Source organism: Rhineura floridana, chromosome 6, assembly GCF_030035675.1.
Source record: "Rhineura floridana isolate rRhiFlo1 chromosome 6, rRhiFlo1.hap2, whole genome shotgun sequence".
In the NCBI taxonomy this organism is placed as follows: Eukaryota; Metazoa; Chordata; class Lepidosauria; order Squamata; family Rhineuridae; genus Rhineura; species Rhineura floridana.
In genome coordinates, this window is record NC_084485.1 from 18,294,960 (window position 1) to 18,317,457 (window position 22,498).

Here is a 22,498-nt window from a genome sequence, read left to right on the forward strand (position 1 = left end):
GTGAGACAGCAGCAGAGACCAGAAGCCATGGGACAAGCCAGAAGTCAGAACTAAGGACAAACTGATGAAGGAGCAAGCCAGAAGTCAGGACTTTAGAAAAACAGGGATATATCAGAGCTCATCTTGAGGGTCACAAGGAACAAGTGTTGCAGCAACACACATTTTGGGAAGCAACAAAGCCTGTAATCTTATGTATGCTGGATTGAATGTGGCTGGTCTGAATTGAATGGTTACAGGTCTGAGTGATATGTTAATCACAGTGAGTACTGTCCCTATCCTGTCCAGTAGATCACGCAAGCTCTGTCATCCTCATCACCTTCTGTGAACAGGAGGGTGACTGTCTGCAATGAGGAGGCTCCTGTATGATGTAGATTTCCCAGGGTTCTTTATTGCATGGTGAGCCTGCACACATAGAGTAGGCTCCCCACTGCAGACAGTCCCCATCCAACTCACAGGAAAGGGATGTAGTTCAGTGGTAGAACATCTCCCTTTGATGCAGAAGGTCCCAGGTTCAATCCCTGGGATCTCTTAGCTCTTCTTGGAGCCCTGTCTGAAACCCTGGAAAGCTGTTGCCAGTCAGTGTGGACATGAACTCTCACTCAAGACGTAAACTTGGTGGTAATAACTAACAAAGGTTTGTGCACAGTAAGAGGAACTGAGGGAATGGCTCCAATGGGGCTCACAAAAATGTAGGAAGGGAGGCTGTAAATCACATGGTCTTCGAAGTCTTCATACTAATGCCTAGAGTATGGGAAACAAACAGGATGAACTTGAACTCTTAATACAGGAGAGTAAATATGACTTGATAGGTATAACTGAAACTGGTGGGATGACTCCCATGACTGGAATGCAGTGATTGAAGGATATAACTAAAGAACAGAAGGAATAGAAAGGGAGGCAGAGTCGGCGTCTATGTTAAAATATATATCCCCCCAAAGAAATACAGGAGGATGAGCTTAGTATCTCCACCAAGGGTATCTGGATTAAAATAATTGGGGCAAGGAATAAAAGGAACGTGGTAGCTGGAGTCTACTACCAACCACCCAATCAAGGAGAAGACGAGGTTGAAACTTTTGCAAAGCAAATTGCCAAGGAGGCATGATGTAGTAGTAATGGGTGACTTCAATTACCCTGATAGCTGTTGGGAGACAAATTCTGTCAAACATGGCCCCTCCAAGAAATTCCTGATGTGTTGGAGATAACTTGTCTTTCTCTTACATAAAGTGGAGGAAGCAAGTAGAGGATCAGCTATCCTTGACTTAGTTCTAATCAATAGAGATGACTTGGTGGATGAAGTGGCAGTTACAGAAACTCTGGGGAAAAGTGACCAGCTATACTTGAGTTTTTATTTTAAAGGAAGCAAAAGCTGAGAGTAGCCATGTGCACGCCCTGGACTTCAGGAAAGCTGATTTTAATAAACTCAGAACAATTGTAAGTACAGTTCCTTGGCAAGTGACCCTAGTGAGAAAAGGAGTCGAAGATTCAGGACAGACAAAAGGAAGTACTTCTTTACTCAGCGCATAGTTAAACTATGGAATTTGCTCCCACAAGATGCAGTAATGGCCACCAGCTTGGATGGCTTTAAAAGAAGATTAGATAAATTCATGGAGGACAGGGCTATCAATGGCTACTAGCCATGATGGCTGTGCTCTGCCGCCCTAGTCAGAGGCAGCATGCTTCTGAAAACCAGTTGCCGGAAGCCTCAGGAGGGGAGAGTGTTCTTGCACTCGGGTCCTGCTTGCGGGCTTTCCCCAGGCACCTGGTTGGCCACTGTGAGAACAGGATGCTGGACTAGATGGGCCACTGGCCTGATCCAGCAGGCTCTTCTTATGTTCTTATGGATGGGAGTTTCTAAAAGAGGGAATTGTGAAGGCATAATGGCAAACAATTCCATCAAGGGAAAAAGGGGGAAGACAACAGAAGAAGCTAATGTTGCTTCATAGAAAACTTAGAGATGACCTGAAAACAAAAAAGGACACAGCAAGTGGAAGGAAGCCCAGGCCACAAGGTAGCAGAAAATTGCAGGGATGGCATCATGAAGGCTAAAGCTGAGAATGGCTGAGGTTAGCAAGAGATGCTAAAAGCAACAAAAAAGCTTTATTCAGGTACATGCATAGTAAAAGACAGAGAAAAGAAATGGTGATACAGCTACTCAATGAGGATGGCAAAATGATAACAGATGACAAAAGGCAGAAGTGCTCAGTTCCTACTTTGGCTCAGTCTTCTCCCAGAAGAGGGTCTATGACCCTCCTAGGAAACATGAAGTTGAAGGGGCAGGACTGCAGCTTGAGATTGATAGACAAATGGTCAAGGAATATCTAATCACTTTGAACGAGTTCAAATCTCCAGGGCCCAATGAACTGCATCCTAGAGTATTGAAGTAACTGGCTGAAGAACTCTCTGAACCACTGTCTATTATCTTTGCAAAATCATAGAGGATGGGTGAACTGGTGGATGACTGGAGGAGGGCTCATGTTGTCCCTATCTTCAAAAGGGGCAAAAATGAGGACTGTAGGGAACTATAGACCAGTCAGCCTGACATCAATCCCTGGGGAAAATTTGAAGCAGATTATAAAGCAGTTAGACAGTAAGCACCTTCAAAACAATGCCGTGATTGCTAGAAACCAACATGGATTTATGAAGAACAAATCCTGCCAGACTAATGTTATCTCATGTTTTGATCAGGTACCCTCCCTGCTAGACTGTGAGAATGATGTGGACATAAAATATCTCGGCTTCAGCAAAGTGCTTGAAAAAGTGCTGCAAGAGATTCTGATCAGCAAGCTAGCTAAATATGGGCTGAATGGAACAACTATCTGGTGGATCCACAGTTGACTACAGTATCATACCCAAAGAGTGCTTATCAATGGTTCCTTCTGAAACTGGGAGGAGGTAACGAGCGGGTTACCTCAGGGCTCGGTCCTGGGCCCAGTGCTTTTCAACATTTTTATTAATGATTTGGATAAGGAGTTACAGGGAATGCTTATCAAATTTACAGAAGATACAAAATTGGGAGGGATAGTTAATACTTTGGAAAACAGAAACAAAATTCAAAGGGATCTTGATAGGCTGGAGCCTTGGTCTGAAAATAACAGAACGAAATTTAACAGGGATAAGCGTGAAGTTCTACACCTAGGAAAAAGAAACCAAATGTACAGTTGTAAGATGGGGGATACTTGGCTCAGCAATACTACATGCAAGAAGGATCTTGGGATTGTTGTTGATCACAAGCTGAATATGAGCCAACAGTGTGATATGGCTGCAAATAAAAGGCAAATGCTATTTTAGGCTGCATTACCAGAAGTATAGTTTCCAAACTGCATGAAATGCTGGTTCCCCTCTATTTGGTACTGGTTAGGCATCTTGAGTACTGCATCCAGTTCTGGACACCGCACTTTAAGAAGGATACAGACAAACTGGAAAGGGCAACTAGGATGATCAGGAAACTGGAAACAAAGCCCTATGAGGAGAGACTGAAGGAACTGGGCATGTTTAGCCTGGAGAAGACTGAGGGGAGATATAATAGCACTCTTCAAGTACTTGAAAGGTTGTCACACAGAGGGCTGGGATCTCTTCTCGATCATCCCGGAGTGCAGGACACGGAATAATGGGCTCAAGTTGCAGGAAGCCAGATTTCGACTGGACATCAGGAAAAACATCTTAACTGTTAGATTGATATGACAATAGAACCAATGATCTAGGGAGGTGGTGGGCCCTCTGATATGGGTGTCATTCAAGAGGCAGCTGGACAGCCACCTGTCAGGTATGCATTAATTTGGTTTCCTGCATTGAGCAGGGGGTTGGACTCGATGGCCTTATAGGCCCCTTCCAACTCTACGATTCTATGATTCTATGATCAGTCAGTTTAATGTCAATTTAGATTTAAATCATATGACGTGTGTGTGTGTGTGTGTGTGTGCGTGCACATGCGTGCATGTATGTTAAACAGAGCTTGGAAAAGTTACTTTTTTGAACGACAACTCCCATCAGCCCAATCCAGTGGCCATGCTGGCTGGGGCTGATGGGAGTTGTAGTTTAAAAAAAGTAACTTTTCCAAGCTCTGACGTTAAAGGTGACATTAATATTGTCCAGTGTATTAAGGTGTACTGAAACTTACTTTGGCAAAATCCAGTGGTAATTTTAGAGCTGAACCAAGCACAATGCTGGTTCAGCTTGTACAAGGCCTTGGGGAGGGGGGGATGCTGGAATCAGTATGCAAAAGAATAGTTGAATGTATCAGGTTTTCATTTCTTAGCAATGCTATTTCCTAAGCAAGTATGAAATAAGAGCTAAGCAAACACAATAATAGTTTTGTGGCTAGTGAATAATGCACTTGGAGAAGAGGTCCAAAAAAGTAACGTCAACAGGAAGGGATGCCAACTGCAGTGCTTGAAATTTCCTATAACTCTGCTGTCAGTCAACTCCTAATTCATTCGAGGAAACAGGCTTCACAGAAGCATGTGTGTGTGCGTGCGTGCACATGTCTTTAACCAAGGCTGCAGCTTGTTTCAAATTAGGGTTGTGGTTGTGGCCACCTGTCATTACACAGCTAGCTACTATTAAACCATCAAAGAGATATTTGGGGTCCTTTGATGAAGGCCAGAATTGTATCTGCCGCAGAATGATGATTAGATTAAACATTACAAATGCATCTGCAGGGAATAGGAACTCTTCTCTCATGCTTGATCCATCCCAATTTAATTTTAAATGTCTCTTTATCATTTTTCTAATATTGCTGTTGCACACATTGGAGGGGGGATTGAAGGATGCCACAGATAGGAGCAACCATATATAGCCTGGGTTAGGGATGGGCGAGAATTTCAATTCAGTTTGCATTTGAAGTGGAATTTATAAAATTTGCAATTTCTGAAACAATATGAGAACCGAAACATAACCATCCTTCCAAATTTGCATTTATTAGAATTTTGGGATGCAGTTCACTAAGTGAACAACGTTTACAAAAATGCATATATTAGGGGAAAGTGCATAAAAATCAGTTCATGAGTGAAAAGAACATGCAAAAAGGCATGAACTGATGAGAAATAGCTTGCAAAAATGTGTACTTTTGTCAAAACTGCCTACAAAAATGTGTTTCTTTGGAGAAATTTGCACTAAAATGGTGGAGAATATCATGAGGATTTCTTTTTAATTTAAATCGCAAATCACTGTAAAAATGTAGAGACCTGAATTTAACATTGGAAAAATGAGAAACTGAGAGAACGGACAGATCTTTCCATCCCAAGCCTGGGTGTTTGAGGAAGGGCTGTAGCTCAATAGTAGCAATAATGGACAGTGTGTGTGAGTACTCACCTGACCTCAGGTCAATCACATCAGTGCTGCTTACTGGGAGGTAAAGGGGGAGAGGTAAGACAGGGGTGAGACCAGCACAGTACAAAAACATTGGCAAAGCCAATCCAGTGCACCTGCTGGTGTATTTGCATGTGCCGATCTCACCACTGCTTCATCCTTTCCCCTCTACCTCCCAGTAAGCAGCAGCAATTTGTCCGACTGGAGGTCAGGTGTCATCCGCTGAGCGGTTGAACATCTTCTTTGCATGCAGAAGGCCCCAATTCCTATCCCCATCCCCTCCACATAGGGCTGGGAATGTCCGTTGTCTGAAACTTGAAGAGCTGTTGCCAGTCACCGTAGATAATCCTGAGCTAGATGGACCAATGGTCTGAATCAGAATAAGGCAGCTTCCTGTGGTCATGTTTAAAGACTGTACCCTTCTTCCATCCAAAAAAGATGGTTATTGATTATTGGCATACTGTGACCTGGAGGGACTTAGGAGAACAGCAAAAACCCAGGGCGGCATATGAGAAAATACAATTGTACAAATATGAAAAATTACAGTTATATGATTGCATAATCATATGAAAATACAAAATGTAAATGTACTGCCTTCAAGTCGATTCCAACTTATGGTGACCCTATGAATAGGGTTTACATGAGGCTGAGAGGCAGTGACTGGCCCAAGGTCACCCAGTACGCTTCATGGCTGTGTGGGGATTCGAACCCTGGTCTCCCACGTTGTAGTCCAACACCTTAACCACTACACCACACTACAATTAACAGTTAAAAAGAAAAATGAATGCTAAACATGATTCTAAGCTGTTCTTGATTGTAAGCATTTGCTTTTTTTTTTTTTTTTTTACAAAGTAACCATAAGGTAGCAATGATGTAGAACTTGGAGTTGCTTATTCTATTTTTAGCTGATAGGCCTTCAAGGTGAGTATTTTCCAGGAATCCAATGCTTCAGGCATCTCAGACTCGGAAGGATGTCTTCATTTTACAACTTGTTATGTTGGACAAGAACCATCCTATCAGTCCGAGTATAGCCAATGAAAGCATCATTAAATCAATGGTAGTTTCCAGTGGACCCACGTTATCCTTTTCTGGCTTGCTGTGGAGGAGATGGCAGCTGCTTCTTACAGTCCTGCAGAAAAGCAGCCCAGAATGGAGCCAGGAGTCTTGGAGTGCAGCTAAGGCCATCGTCCAGATGAGCAGGATGAAGAGTTTGATCAACAGTCCCCTGCCTAGGTGGCTGTTCCAGCTACATTGAACAGGGTGCTCTCTTTAGCAGAATGTAAGTAGGAAGCCCAGGAACCCAATAGCCAAGATCTGGCACATTCAAAATGTATGTGTCTACCCCCACATCTACATAAGCTGCTACCAGAAAGGGAGCCTTCTATTCTATGAGTCTGCTCTGCTCTCTCCAGAGGAAGTAAGACTTCTTACATTACCTTGCTAGGCCCCTCTAGTCCAGCATTCTATATCTCTGCAAAAGCCAACCAGATGCCTTTGGAAGCTCACAAGGAAGCCCACGAACCTAGGCATGAAAGAGGGCAGCTATCTCCTGTTTTTTTGATCTGGTATTCAGAAGTATACCACCTGTTCATTGGTTCAATATAGCCGCCATTACCAAGAACTGTGGATTGAATCCAACCAGGTTTTACTCAGAGTAGACCCATTGAAATTAACAGACTGGAGTTAGCCATGTTCATTAATCCCAATGGATCTACTCTGAGTAGGGCTAGCATTGGCTACAATCCATTAAATTGATCTGTCCCTTATTATCATTGCATTTATACCTCTTGCCTTTCCTTCAAGGGGCTCAAGGTGGCATACACATTTCTCCCTCTCTCCATTTTATCCTCACAACAACCTTGTGAGAAGCAATGATTGGCCCATCACTGAGTGAGCTGTATGGCTGAGTGGGGATTTGAACCCTAGTCAACCAGGTGTTAGTCCGACACTCTAACCACTTCACCATGCTAGCTCTCCTCCTTACGGCAGGAAAGAGGAACCTGTGGTCCAGGCTGGGACTCCCAACTCCCATCAGCCTCAGCCACAGGTTCTCCATTCCTGCCTCTTCTAGTCATGAAAGCTTACACAGATTTAATGTTCTTTTGAGCCCATCTCTATGTCTCAGCATTCAACCCAAGAGGTACATAAGGAAAGGAGACTGCCATTCTTTCTCTTAGTGCTGGAAAATGTATCTAACAAGGCCTAATCTTCTAAGATGTGCACCACATACCAGATACCTGTCCCCTCCAAAAATATCCACGAGTTTCATTATTGGAGTGTTGTCAGTTACTATGTTGTTTTTATCCTCTCTTGCTACAAACCACCTGAGCAAAATAATGACTGTGAGGGAGAGGGACAAGAGGAATGAATGGATGTAGAATGCTGCCCTGGGCTCCTACTGGGAGAAAGGGTGGGATATAAATCTAATAAATAAACAGAATTAGGTAGCACTCCAGACCCAGCTGTGTCTCAGACACAGGCACAGGCCCTGAATATAAGAAGAATGGCCCTGAAGTGGGCTATTAGTGCAGTGTGTCTTTGAAGATTGCTTGGAAGACTGTCAGGAATTGGGGATTGCACATGATGTGCATGAACTATAATAATAATAATAATAATAATAATAAAGCAAACAAATTTGCAAACCTGAGGGAAGATGCTTTAACAGAGAAAAAGAAGGTAGAAGGGAGGAATGCCTGACTTTTGCAATGACATTTAAAAATTTAGCATGGCATTTAAAAATGATTGAAATCAAAATCACATGTGTTTTCATTTTCTTCCCCATTAAATTTTGTAATTGTTTTTCAGGATTGCACTCAGTATAGGGGCAAATAAAATGACTAAAGGGACTAACAAACATTTGAACCAGTAATCTATTGTAAGGGAAATATTTGTGTGTTTTATACAATGTTTATCGTCAATCACTTTCTTATGCAGCTTCCTTCCATGCTCATACCCTATTTATTTATTATTTATTTAAGGCATTTACATACTGCTTTTCAGGCGGACCTCACAAAGCAGTTTATATAAGGGCATTACAATAAGTAATTATTTTTTTTTAAAAAGTTACAATAAAATGGAAAAGACAGCTTTTTAAGAAGAATTTGTTTCTGCTTCTTCTCCTCTCCTCTCGGGTCAAGATGGTTCTTTTGCAGATGCTGCAAGGCCACTATAGCAGCTGGATGGTGACAGTTCCTCAGCTTCTTCTCCTTTCCCCTTGGTTCAAGATGGTTCTACTGCAGATGCCCGTGCTTCATCATAGGTCTGTATCTACAGATATAGATATTTTTAACTTTCTATATCTATATCTACATCTATATATCTAAACTTGGAGGTCATAAGAACATAAGAACATGAGAAGAGCCTGCTGGATCAGGCCAGTGGCCCATCTAGTCCAGCATCCTGTTCTCACAGTGGCCAACCAGGTGCCTGGGGGAAGCCCGCAAGCAGGACCCGAGTGCAAGAACACTCTCCCCTCCTGAGGCTTCTGGCAACTGGTTTTCAGAAGCATGCTGCCTCTGACTAGGGTGGCAGAGCACAGCCATCACGGCTAGTAGCCATTGATAGCCCTGTCCTCCATGAATTTGTCTAATCTTCTTTTAAAGCCGTCCAAGCTGGTGGCCATTACTGCATCTTGTGGGAGCAAATCCCATAGTTTAACTATGCGCTGAGTAAAGAAGTACTTCCTTTTGTCTGTCCTGAATCTTCCAACATTCAGCTTCTTTGAATGTCCACGAGTTCTAGTATTATGAGAGAGGGAGAAGAACTTTTCTCTAACCACTTTCTCAATGCCATGCATAATTTTATACACTTCTATCATGTCTCCTCTGACCCACCTTTTCTCTAAACTAAAAAGCCCCAAATGCTGCAACCTTTCCTCGTAAGGGAGTCACTCAATCCCCTTGATCATTCTGGTTGCCCTCTTCTGAACCTTTTCCAACTCTATAATATCCTTTGTGAGATGAGGCGACCAGAACTGTACACAGTATTCCAAATGCGGCCGCACCATAGATTTATACAACGGCATTATATCGGCTGTTTTATTTTCAATACCTTTCCTAATTATCGCTAGCATGGAATTTGCCTTTTTCACAGCTGCTGCACACTGGGTCGACATTTTCATCGTGCTGTCCACTACAACCCTGAGGTCTCTCTCCTAGTCGGTCACCGCCAGTTCAGACCCCATGGGCGTATATGTGAAATCCAGATTTTTTGCTCCAATATGCATAATTTTACACTTGTTTATATTGAATTGCATTTGCCATTTTTCCGCCCATTCACTCAGTTTGGAGAGGTCTTTTTGGAGCTCTTCGCAACCCCTTTTTGTTTTAACAACCCTAAACAATTTAGTGTCGTCAGCAAACTTGGCCACTTCACTGCTCACTCCTAATTCTAGGTCATGAACAATGAACAAGTTGAAAAGTACAGGTCCCAATACCAATCCTTGAGGGACTCCACTTTCTACAGCCCTCCATTGGGAGAACTGTCCATTTATTCCTACTCTCTCCTTTCTGCTTCTTAACCAATTCCTTATCCACAAGATGACCTCTCCTCTTATTCCATGACTGCTAAGCTTCCTCAGAAGTCTTTGGTGAGGTACCTTGTCAAACACTTTTTGAAAGTCTAAGTACACTATGTCCACTGGATCACCTCCATCTATATGCTTGTTGACATTCTCAAAGAATTCTAATAAGTTACTGAGACAGGACTTTCCCTTGCAGAAGCCATGCTGGCTCTGCTTCAGCAAGGCTTGTTCTTCTATGTGCTTAGTTAATCTAGCTTTAATAATACTTTCTACCAGTTTTCCAGGGACAGAAGTTAAGCTAACTGGCCTGTAATTTCCGGGATCCCCTCTGGATCCCTTTTTGAAGATTGGCGTTACATTTGCCACTTTCCAGTCCTCAGGCACGGAGGAGGACCCGAGGGACAAGTTACATATTTTAGTTAGCAGATCAGCAATTTCACCTTTGAGTTCTTTGAGAACTCTCGGGTGGATGCCATCTGGGCCCGGTGATTTGTCAGTTTTTATATTGTCCATTAAGCTTAGAACTTCCTCTCTCGTTACCACTATTTGTCTCAGTTCCTCAGAATCCCTTCCTGCAAATGTTAGTTCAGGTTCAGGGATCTGCCCTATATCTTCCACTGTGAAGACAGATGCAAAGAATTCATTTAGCTTCTCTGCAATCTCCTTATCGTTCTTTAGTACACCTTTGACTCCCTTATCATCCAAGGGTCCAATCGCTCCCTAGATGGTCTCCTGCTTTGAATGTATTGATAGAATTTTTTGTTGTTGGTTTTATGTTCTCAGCAATGTGCTCCTCAAATTCTTTTTTAGCATCCCTTATTGTCTTCTTGCATTTCTTTTGCCAGAGTTTGTGTTCTTTTTTATTTTCTTCATTCGGACAAGACTTCCATTTTCTGAAGGAAGACTTTTTGCCTCTAAGAGCTTCCTTGACTTTGCTCGTTAACCATGCTGGCATCTTCTTGGCCCTGGCGGTACCTTTTCTGATCTGCGGTATGCACTCCAGTTGAGCTTCTAATATAGTGTTTTTAAACAACTTCCAAACATTTTCGAGTGATGTGACCCTCTGGACTTTGTTTTTCAGCTTTCTTTTTACCAATCCCCTCATTTTTGTGAAGTTTCCTCTTTTGAAGTCAAATGTGACCATGTTGGATTTTCTTGGCAATTGGCCATTTACATGTATGTTTAATTTAATAGCACTGTGGTCACTGCTCCCAATCGGTTCAACAACACTTACATCTCGCACCAGGCCCCGGTCCCCACTGAGGATTAAGTCCAGGGTTGCCGTCCCTCTGGTCAGTTCCATGACCAACTGGTCTAGGGAATAGTCATTTAGAATAGGTCATTGATTTATAGGGTCGCCATAAGTCGTAATTGACTTGAAGGCACATAACAACAACAACAAATATATATAAAGGGATGAGGAACTGGATCCAGCTAATGGGCCAGATCTTCATCCCCTGTAGCCCCCTCTGCAAGCCAACCATCACAATGGCATCAGGTGATACGGCACTTCGAAGCCCTGGCAATCAGCTGATGAGTGGGATGTCAAGACACAGTGTAGGGAACTTTGCAAGCCCTCTGCAAAGAGCCCTGCACTGCATGTTGAAGACCCTAAAATAAGCTGATTTTCTTTGCCCCTTGCAAAGAACCCTGCATGGAGCTTTCAAGTCCTGAAGATCAGCTGATTGCTGGCACTTCAGAAGCCCCTTTTGGCTCAGGCGCCTTTTTATGTGCCCAGACCCGATGTCATATATGGCATGACATGAGGTGATTGGAATGTGGGTGTGGCTTTGGCCAAAATAGCCTTGCAGGCCAAATGGGGAGGCCCAGTGTGCCTAATCAGAATGTGTGTGGTCATGTTCCCCACAGTTCCTAGAATACTATGTCTTCTGGAAGAGAAATAGAGATAGGTGTAGATATAGATATGGAGTGTGTGCATGCACACCTTTACACTACATCTCTCTTTCTTCCAGAAATATACCTCTGGCTTCCAACATTTGAGTTCTACTCCTGTTGCAAACATATCTAGTGAAGTGGAACCTCAAAATTCGATTCTGAATCTGGCAGAAGCAGATTCCATAAGCATTCCTCCCCTTAAGGATCTGGGCCTAAGTTGTACAGTATGCACCCAGGCTTAAATTAGGCCCTGATGCTTTGAAAAGCTGTTGCTAATTTTGACGAACTGATTGAGATGTGCATTAGTGAGAAAACTGGCAAAAGGGCAGCAGCTTATAAAAAGCTCCATTGGCTTTTATATGGGATGACACATAAAATGGACATTTATTGTACTGCACAAATTTGGACCACAAGACTTTTATGTTATACCTCCTCACATCAAATGCCAAAACAATGGCTATAGGGGCAAATAAACATTTGAACAGGTAATTTATTTTAATGGAAATATTCATGTGTTTTACACAGGGATTATAGTCAATCATTGCACTGCGAAGTTTCCTTCTCTACTCATTATCCTAGTGCAGGGCTATTTAATCTGAGCTTCAGGGTTTGTTTGGATTGTTTTCACCCCTCCTGATTTTAGTCCTAGTTCCCAAAGTCACATTAAAGCTGGAGTGGACCTGCTGTGATGTTTTGTCCAAGGTCAGCTGAGCAATAATGACAAGGGGCTACTCACAGCAGTCATGTCTGCGGTCACTAGACTGCTTGGAAGGTCAAGTCCTTTTCCTCTGCCCTGGTCCTCTTCACTGTATTCATACCTGGATGACACTGAAAGATTCAGATCACCTTCACCCTGCCTTTTCGATTGCCACAGACTGAGGCTGAATATAGGGATGGGGGAGAAAAAATTTGATTCACTTTGCACTTGAAGGCGAACCTACCTAATTTGCATTTTCCAAGACAATGCGCCAACCCACACACAACCATCCTTCAAAATCCATACTTCCCATTGTCTCCAGCATCCTACATTCCAATCAGCATGAAAGGGGAGTGCTTTAATCACTGAGAAAAACCTTCTAACATGCTTCCTTGCCCTTTCCTACTGATTAAAGCCAATCAGAATGAAAGGAGGTAAGAGAGCCACCGAGAAAACTCTTCTCATTAGCTAAGACATTCCCCTGATTAGCTTCTAGGAACATCTGTTGTGGTGGAAGAAGGCATGCATGGGAAGCACTGAAGAGTGTGGAAATGACAAAGGAGAGCAAGCGAGGGGGGGGCTTGCGAGTGATGGAACTATAATGAAGGGATCCTGCACTTCTGGATGTACCACTACACTACTGGTGCAGATGTAACCTTAGTGAAGTCTTGCAAGACTTTCACCACAACTTGTGAGACTTGGGGAAGGCCTGTTTGTTGTTGTTGTTATGTGCGTTCAAATTCTTTAACCCCCGTGGGCATGGTGTGACACAACCATGAACATCATTGGACGTGTTGCGCTCCGACCCTCTCCAGACATGTGCACTTCTGTTCCCCTATGATTTACCTGGGAAAACAGCAGGAAAGAACTGTATACTGGTACAGAGCATCAGATTTCATCCTTTTACTCCCACAACTTTTTGGGGTTAATGGGGTTTCCAACAGATTTTTTTTCTGGAAGCAATTAACACAGAAATGAGCACTAAACTTCCACTATATTCCACTAGATTTTCAGATGTGGCTTTGATGTCATGTGAAAGATCAAATAAAATGGGGAAATTATCAGGGGGAAGGAAACACTGGGAAAATGGAATAAGCTGCCATCTCTGAACACAGCCCAGGGCAGCCCACTGAGGCCCAGGAAGCCACTCAAGGCAGGCCAGGTGAATGAGAAGGAACTGCTACACTTGGGAGATCAGGGATTCACTGGATGAGTGGTCACTTCAATTAGTTTGCCTTTGGCCTCAGAAATGCCAATGGAGAGCAGCTAGGCTGATTTGCATGCCACTCTGAGCATCCTCTGCCCAGCAAGTTGCTGTGAACGAGGATGCCTGGTTACATGTAATCGCCGGCAATCGTATTTATAGAGTGACTGATGGTGTCTATTAGCAACACGTTATTGTTTGATAATGAAACACTTTCACTCCTTCCTTTCATGTATTCTCATTTTGCACCCTCCCCACCTCCAGTGAAGGAAAGTATAGGTGGAATTATTATTAGCCGTGATTTAGCAAGCACTATGTTTTACTTGTCAGTCATCGTCCTCCAAAAAGCAATGCAACTGGCAAAGGTCTGAATTCTCTTCTCCATGTTAACTGAGCTTCATTAGACAAAGCAGAGAAGGTGACAGGCGCTGTGGAGCTCAGGCTCAGACTTCCCATTCCCTGCACCACTGGTAGGAGGAGAAAGGTGGTTCGAGTCAGTATATTAGCATTAAAGGCCAGGAGTCTCCTAGTTCTAGGAACCTCAACCAAATCATCCAAGACACAGAGGCTGCAGGCATGCTGCTTGCTTCAAATATGGCCAGGCCATTTTCTCTGGCTACATCTTGAAACAATTCTGCCAGTGGCTGGACACATCTCCTTTCCCCACTGCTGATTAGAGAACCTCCCTGCAACAAAGCTTTGGGCCAGCCACTGCGTCCACCTGACACTACAGCAAAACTGGACACACTTGGAGTGGCAACAGTGTTGATGGCCAATCAGTTTTCAAGTCTGGGTGAAGCTGACTTCAAGATCAACTGCACTGAAGCTGGAACTTCTGAGATTTTGGAGTAAAAGTGGGGCGGAGTTTGCCTGGCGTCATGTGTCCCCACATTCAGAAAACAGAGGTGGAGGCACACTGAAGCCAGCAAACCTGTGAGTGGGTCTCTACCCTCAGTCCTGCCTGCCAAATATGATGCACTCTGTCTGCCTTGCTGATAAGGGAGGTAGCTGGCCTGTCCTTCTTCCTTGCTGTTTACCAGCAGCATTCAGACCTGAGCACCTAACCTTGGGGAAGGAAAGAGGCGTTTGGGGAGCAATCCAAACCCAAGATGTACCATGATGGGTGGAGTTTGGAACAGGCAGATCTCTGGCTGACACTTGTGCTCATCTTGGCCCAGCTGGAGATACATCTAAGTCCTCCATCCTGGCTGAGCCAGGGTTCAGCCAGCATAAGTCCTGAAAAAGGGATGTTCCAGGGGTGTGAGTAGGATGGGGCAGGGGGAGACTTACCCTATTCTAAACAAAGCTTGGAAAAGTTACTTTTTTAAACTACAACTCCCATCAGCCCCAGCCAGCATGGCCATTAGACTGGGCTGATGGGAGTTGTAGTTCAAAAAAGTAACTTTTCCAAGCTCTGGTTCTAAACTCCATTCAACTTGATCACATGACACAGCAACCCAGTGGAAGTTACACTGGGGAAAAGGGTGGTGTAAGTTAAACTCTGTTTTAAAGGCTTGTTTTCTCTCTGCCAGGCTCAGGCCAGTTCAGCCAGCAGTTGCCCCACTCCTAAAGAGAGTTTAGAATAGGGGTAAGCCACACTGTCATAATTTACCCCAGTGTAACTTATACTGGCTTCCTATAGTTTGGATTACTCTACCCTTCATTATTACCTGTCATTATTACTTATTGCATTTCTCACATAAAACTTTATATCAAGTCTTTATATGGTTCATTCTCTCACAACAACTTTTTGGCTAATTTCTGTTTTACAAGTGGAGAACTGAGGCTAAGAGAAGAGTAATTTAACCCACTAGTGTCTACACAGCAAATCACTGAACCCGCATGTTCCAGTTCAAAATCCAACATGCAGTCCACTAATCCTCACTGATGCCAAATACATCACCCACTTAAATCATGTCAAGTTATGGTCTGTTGACATTTAATTATAACAAAGAATTAAAATTGTATTTGAATGTCAAAGCAATATTCAGGAAAATGTGGAGGGATCAGCTCAGATCCCACATCTGTAGAGTGTTTCAAGTTAGGTTAAAATAAGTCTGATAACATTCAGTAAAAATTCTAAGAGGTGTGGGTGTGAGTACTGAATTTCACCTAAAATGAAATTTAATGTAGATTTGGAGGCCCCTTTTCAGGCAAAACATCTGTGGGCATTTCAAGGGAATTCAAAAGAATACTGTTTAGCAAGATTACTCAGAGAGAGTTCACACATTTTTAAAGGTATTTATCCTGATGAAAGAATTTTAAGTAAACATTCACATTTTTAGGAATTGTACTTCGTATGAAATATCTTCATATTCTGCCATTGCTCATTGCCTTAACTTTATGCACAAGCCGACCAACGTGCTTGAATCAGACAAAAAGATAATTCTTAATGTCATTTGTGAAAGCATCCTAAATCTCAAATACTGCCACTAAAGAAGATGAGAATACACCATGGTATTCTCATGGGTCTGACTGGTGGGTCTGAAGAGCAAGATTCTGATTGCTTGGATCCCAAGAGCACTCCCCATCTTAATATGTTGCAATTTTCAAATAACCAAAAATGAATGATTTCAAATGAGAGAGTTAATTAAAGGGAGCCCACAACCACTCTATAGGGAGAAATTAGAGTGCTCAAGACTGTGGAGGAGTGGAATAAATGGCCCAGATGAACATATGATTTGGCATTTATCACAGGGTTCGCATGGATCCAAAGTTTGTGTTAAGCCTTCATCACAGTTTCCAGAGAGGATACCAGCAATATGATGGAAAATTGCAGACAAACAAATGAACAGTTTCTCTTGGGAATTAGACCAGAATCCAGGCTAATGGAAGGAAAGAGCCCTTAACATTGGACTCAAAGCTTTTAGGCAGCAAAACAGTTCTGCATCATGGGTTGGTGGTTTTTGTTTTGTATTTTAGAAAAAAATAATGTGAAATAATTATGTGAAGGGCAAAGCTGCAATGCGAGAGAATACCTAGTAAGGAAATTGAGACATTTTCCCTTTAAAAAAAAGTATTTCTAACCCAATTCCATTCTTCAGTTTTTAATGGAAAATTGCAATGACACACTGATACAACAAAGAGGTATCATAAGACAGAAGAATCTGGACTGATAATTTGCCATGGGATTACATATTATAAGTGTATATTATTTTTTGTCCTCTTTTGTTTCCGCTGCGACAAAATAACCTACAGAAAAACCTGTTCCATACTTTTATTTTACTTGCCTTTTTAATCCCCATCCCCCATCAGAAGTAATGGATACTTGGATTTCCACCTGAAGGAAGCAAAATAACATATTGTAACTTTAAACCCTTTTAAAGATGGATTTAAAAGGGATTAGGTAAATGGAGTGATGGCCAGATCAGTCTATTTCCAGTCTGTGGGCCCCTCTAGACTACTGTTTTTATTGCAGGTGTATCCTGCAACATGTTCTTGACACAACAACAGTGTATTCATGGTGGATTTATTCACTTTGTTTGTTCTGTATCACTTCCCCAGGGCTGCTGCATTATTCCTGTCCAGAGCAGCTATGGTGCAACAAAACTGGGACAAAAATAAACATTTGTGGTATATAAAGTTATGGTATTTCAGCAGGAAGTGACAGAATATGCACTGTCTGGAAATGAAGCAGTGAGACCGCCCCAAAACCTTAGCAGGTGCAAACAGCATTGAATGCAGGATATCTTGTGACCATCCCAAGAGCACCATGAGCACAATTAATCATTTTATTTATTTATTTATTTAAGCCATTTCTATACCACTTAATATATTAAAAAAACTCTAAGCGGTGTACGGAAGATAAAAAAACAGCAAATATTATAAAACGTACAATAAAACCACAATACAAATACATACATAATACAAATTAACACATAAATATTAAAACAATTGTCTTGCACTTCTCCACTCAACATCTCTCAACCTCCTGGCTCTCACCCAGGATTCCACCCATCCAGCCTGGCTCTCACCAAGGGTCCAACACACACAAATCGTCCAGTCTCACAAGCTTCCCAGGGAATCCCAAAAATGGTGAACAGAAGGATGCGGTGGCAGCTAGAGGCCCGGGTCGCCCCTGCGCTGGAAGGCACCATCAACAAGGATGCCGTTCTTGCCAAGGCAGCATGGGTAGAAGTGCGGGGTGTGGAAGGCAAGCTCCAGGTTGTGGTGGTGGAAGATGAAGCTGGAGTGGCCCATGTTAAAGTCCACCGAGTGCTGCGAGGAGCCGCTGCCCATCATCACAGCCACCTGCCGCATCACAAACTCCAGGTTCGTGGTAGAGGAGGTTTGGCTCTACAGCCTGGCTTATGAGAGCCCCAGATGAAGACCTCCTCTGCATCCTACAACTTTCAGCATCTTTGAAGAGGTAGTTGTTGAAAGTCTCACCTCTCCCAGAGAGACATAGCTTGGGTAGTGAAAGGCAGTGGAACCCCACTCAGGTAACCACCCATCTAGATGGAACCCAGGGGAACCATGAATGTGTGAATAGGGATGGAAAGATCTGCCCATTTTGGTTCTCTCCATTTCTCATTTTTCCAATCTTAAATTCAGTTTTCCACATTTCTGCACCAATTTGCATTTTTTTAAAAAAAAATCCTCATGAAAATTCTCTACCATTTTAGTGCAGATTTCTCCTTATATAGTTTTGTATGCAGTTTTGACTAATGTGCACATTTTTGCAAGCCATTTCTCATCATATAATAATAATAATAAAATAATAAAATTTTATTTAGCAGACGCCCATCTGTCCGACTGAACGGACACTCTGGGCGACGTACAATATAAAATACAATATAAAATACAATCTTCTTATATACATAATCATCACATTATTAATGTCATAACATCTCATCTAAAGACCATCTTACGCTAATACAGTGTAAAACCTAACCCACCCCAGAGATCCCATAGGCCTGCCTGAAAAGCCAGGTCTTCAAGGCTCGGCGAAAAGTCAACAGGGAGGGGGCATGCTGAAGGTCAAAGGGAAGTAAGTTCCAGAGGGTGGGGGCCATGATCGAAAAAGCCCTCTCCCTGGTCCGCACCAACCTAGTTGTCTTAGTCGGTGGGACCGAGAGAAGGTCCTGTGATCTTGTTTGGCGGCATATTTGGTGATACTGGAGGCGCTCCTTCAGATAAACTGGGCCGGAACCATATAGGGTTTTAAAGGTTAAAACCAATACCTTGAATTGGGCCCGGTATACAACTGGCAACCAGTTTAATTCAATCAACACTGGGGTGATATGATCGCGGCGGCAGGTCTGCTTTATTAAGCGTGCCGCCGCATTTTGTACCAGCTGAAGTTTCCGGACAGTCTTCAAGGGTAACCCCACGTAGAGCGCATTACAGTAGTCTAATCGAGAGGAGATCAGGGCATGTATCACTCGTGGGAGCAGATGTATGGGAAGATAGGGTCGCAGCCTCTGTACTAGATGAAGTTGGTACCAAGCTGCCCGGCTCACTGCTGAAACCTGAGCCTCCATAGACAGCTGGGAGTCCAAGATGACCCCGAGACTGCGGACCTGGTCCTTCAGGGGCAAACTCACCCCATTAAGTATCAGGTCAAAATCACCCAACCTTCCCTTGTCCCCCACTAGTAATACTTTGGTCTTATCGGGGTTCAGCTTCAGCCTGTTCTCTCCCATCCATCCACTTACAGACTCCAGGCACTTGGACAAGGTATCCACAGCCAACTCTGGTGAAGATTTAAATGAGAGATAGAGCTGCGTGTCATCCGCATATTGGTGACACTGCAGCCCAAATCTCCTGATGATGGCTCCCAGCGGTTTCATATAAATGTTAAATAGCATGGGAGAGAGGATAGAACCCTGTGGCACACCACAGTTGAGGGGCCAAGGGTCTGAAACCTCATCCCCCAACACTACCCGTTGATATCTACCGGAGAGATAGGAACGGAACCACTGTAAAACAGTGCCTCCTATTACCAGTCCCTCCAGGCGACTCAACAGGATACCATGGTCGACAGTATCGAAAGCCACTGAGAGGTCCAGGAGGACGAGGAAGGTATGTTCTCCCCTATCCAACGCCCTCCTCATATCATCTACCAGAGCAACCAAGGCTGTTTCAGTTCCGTGTCCAGTCCTGAAGCATTTTTGTATGTTATTTTCACTCATATATTCATTTTTATGCACACTTTTCTCCTAAACATGTTTGGTTGGTGAGCTGCATTGCAAAATTCAGCTAAGTGAGAATTTCAAAGGATGGCTACGTTTCGGTTCTCATATTGTTTCAGAAAGTGTGAATTTGATAGATTCAGCTTGAAATGTGAACTGAAGCAACTTTCTCATCCATCCCTAAATGTAAAGGATGTTTGGAGTGGTCCTAAATCAATTTTGCATGTTGTAATTCATGACTATGAATTGCCGGCCTCCCCACTTTCCACCCTGGCCACCATGTGTAGATGGGCTGCGGATGCACTGGTAGCCCTGCTGCTCCAGGAAGCCCTGCCAGGCTTGAAGGGGTGGGGGGCTTGGAGACTGCTTCCTAAGACCCACTGAATGGAACAGGAGTTATTTGTGAGCAGACGTGTATAGAATTGCACTGCAAATGTATTGTATCTGCAAATAGATATTTTTAATGCATTTCCATACACTTTTTGAGCTGATAATTGTATCACAAAATTTGGAAAAGTGCAAAATCTGGGGGTGGGAACACAATGTCCCATTCTGTATATTAATCCATGATGTGCAGATCAGGTCAATTTGCAGCAGAAGTCACAAAACCTGAGGGATGTATTCAACTAAATTCTATTCAGAGTAGATCATTGAAATTAATGAAGGTAAGTTAGACATTTCTAATAACTTCAGTGAGTCTACTCTGAGTAGGAATAGCATTCAATTCCACCCTGAACTCCTTAAGCATCCCGGTCAATGACTCTCAGCAATGACAGCTGAATGCAATCTTTGTTTTCAGAGATAGTATACCTCCAAACAGCATTTTTGGCTGCACAAAGATTTGGAGATGACTTTGGCCTTCATACCCTGCTCATGGCTTCCCAGGGCAATCTCGGTGGCCACTGTTGATAACTGGATTCTAGACTAGGACCACGGCTGAGTGTGGTCGAGAGCGGCGTGGCGTGGCTTACCGTTTTTCCGGCCTTCACCGTTGGGGCGCCGCGGCTTTGGGTTGCCTTGCCTTTGCTGCCGTTGGGTCGTGGACCAGGCTGTTGTGCTGCGTTCGAGCGGTCTGGGTGCTGTCGTCGTTGCTGCTTGCCGCTTTTTGCCGCTTGCGGCTGCTGCGGGACGTCTTTGCGGGGCGTCTTTGCCTCCGTCGTCGCTGCTCCTTCTCTGGTCCTCTGGCTTCTGGCCGCTGTGGCGTGGCTGTTCTTGGGCCGCTGTCGTCGTGGGTGCTGTTGCCGCTTGGGTTTTGCCCTGTCGCTGCCCTGCTCGTTCTGCTCCCGCCTTGCTGTGTTGTCGGCCGTCGCTGTTCTCGCTGGTTGTGTGGACGTTGCTTTTGCCATCGCTGTCTCCGCCATTTTCGCCATCATTGTCATCGGAGGTGGAGCGGGTCGTCGTCTGTCTTTGGGGGCATGAATGCTGCATTTGCTGCTCTGGGATGCTGTGTGACTCTGTCCCTTTTGTTTCATCGTCGTCTGGCCATCATTGCTGCTGTTGCTGCGGCTCCTTTAAGTGCGGCTCTGTTGCTACTATAGCTTAGCCTCTGAGATTGTAACATCTTGTCTCATTGCTGCCACCTGGAGGCAACTAATATGGTTGCATGTGTATTATGTGTGAATGATTGAGTTGTGATGTATGTGAGTTTTTATTTGGAAGCTTTGTAGTTATCTTAATATTCTTTGGTTGTATTATATGTATGTTTATTGTAGTGTGTGATTGATTCAGTGTGTGTGTGTCTGTGTGTGAATTTTTGTGTGTATTGGTGTGCATGTGCATTGTGTGGGTGACTGTGATTTGGTGAGTGTGTATTGTGTGTTTTATTGGTTTTAATATGTGCCTGGGAGGTACGGCGTTGTGAGGAGAACGTGCCAGATAAGGGGAACTCGTCCCAGACAAGTAGTGTCTGTGACTTGTTCCGGTTCTCTTCACATCCCCAGAACTACTGGTTGTCATATCAGTCAGCCTTCGGATCTCCATGTACTGTTGTTAAACGCCAGGTCGGTTCACCATAAGATCTCCCTTGTTCATGATTTAATTGTGGAGGAGGCGGCCGACCTGGTGTGCATAACTGAAACCTGGGTGGGAAATCAGGGAGGAGTTGCTCTTTCCCAGCTCTGCCCACCTGGGTATACAGTTCAGCATCATGGTAGAACCGAAGGACGGGGAGGTGGGGTTGCTGTGGTCTATAGGAGTTCTTTCTCACTCACCAAGCACCCTGTCCAGGTGTCGACTGGTTTGGAGTGTCTCCACCTTGTGCTGGGCCAGAGAGACAGACTGGGAATTTTGTTGGTGTACCGCCCACCCTGCTGCCCAACAAATTCCCTAACTGAGCTGACAGAGGTAGTCTCGGAGGTATTGCTGCGGTCCCCTAGACTATTGGTACTGGGGGACTTCAACATCCATGCCGAGACTGCTCTATCTGGGGCGGCTCAGGACTTCATGGCCTCCATGACAACCATGGGGCTGTCTCAGGTTGTTACTGGCCCAACGCATGTGTCGGGACATACTCTTGATTTGATCTTCGCCACTGGACATGGAGATGGTGATCTGGTGGTTGGGGTTTTTTCATCTACCCCATTGTCATGGACAGATCACTGCTTGCTGAAGTTTCAGCTCACAGCGACCCTTTCCCTCTGCAAGGGTGGGGGACCTATTAAATTGGTCCGCCCCCAGAGACTAATGGATCCTGAGGGTTTCCAAAGGGCTCTGGGGGATTTCCCGACTGAGAAGACTGG

The 22,498-nt window shown here is 43.9% G+C and overlaps 1 non-coding gene across 1 annotated transcript; it reads left to right on the top strand.

Moving 5' to 3' along the window:
* Positions 1-458: 458 nt before the first annotated feature.
* On the top strand, positions 459-530 carry TRNAQ-UUG (transfer RNA glutamine (anticodon UUG)). The gene has a single exon. It is a non-coding gene; the product is annotated as a tRNA-Gln (tRNA).
* The last annotated feature ends 21,968 nt before the right edge of the window (positions 531-22,498 follow it).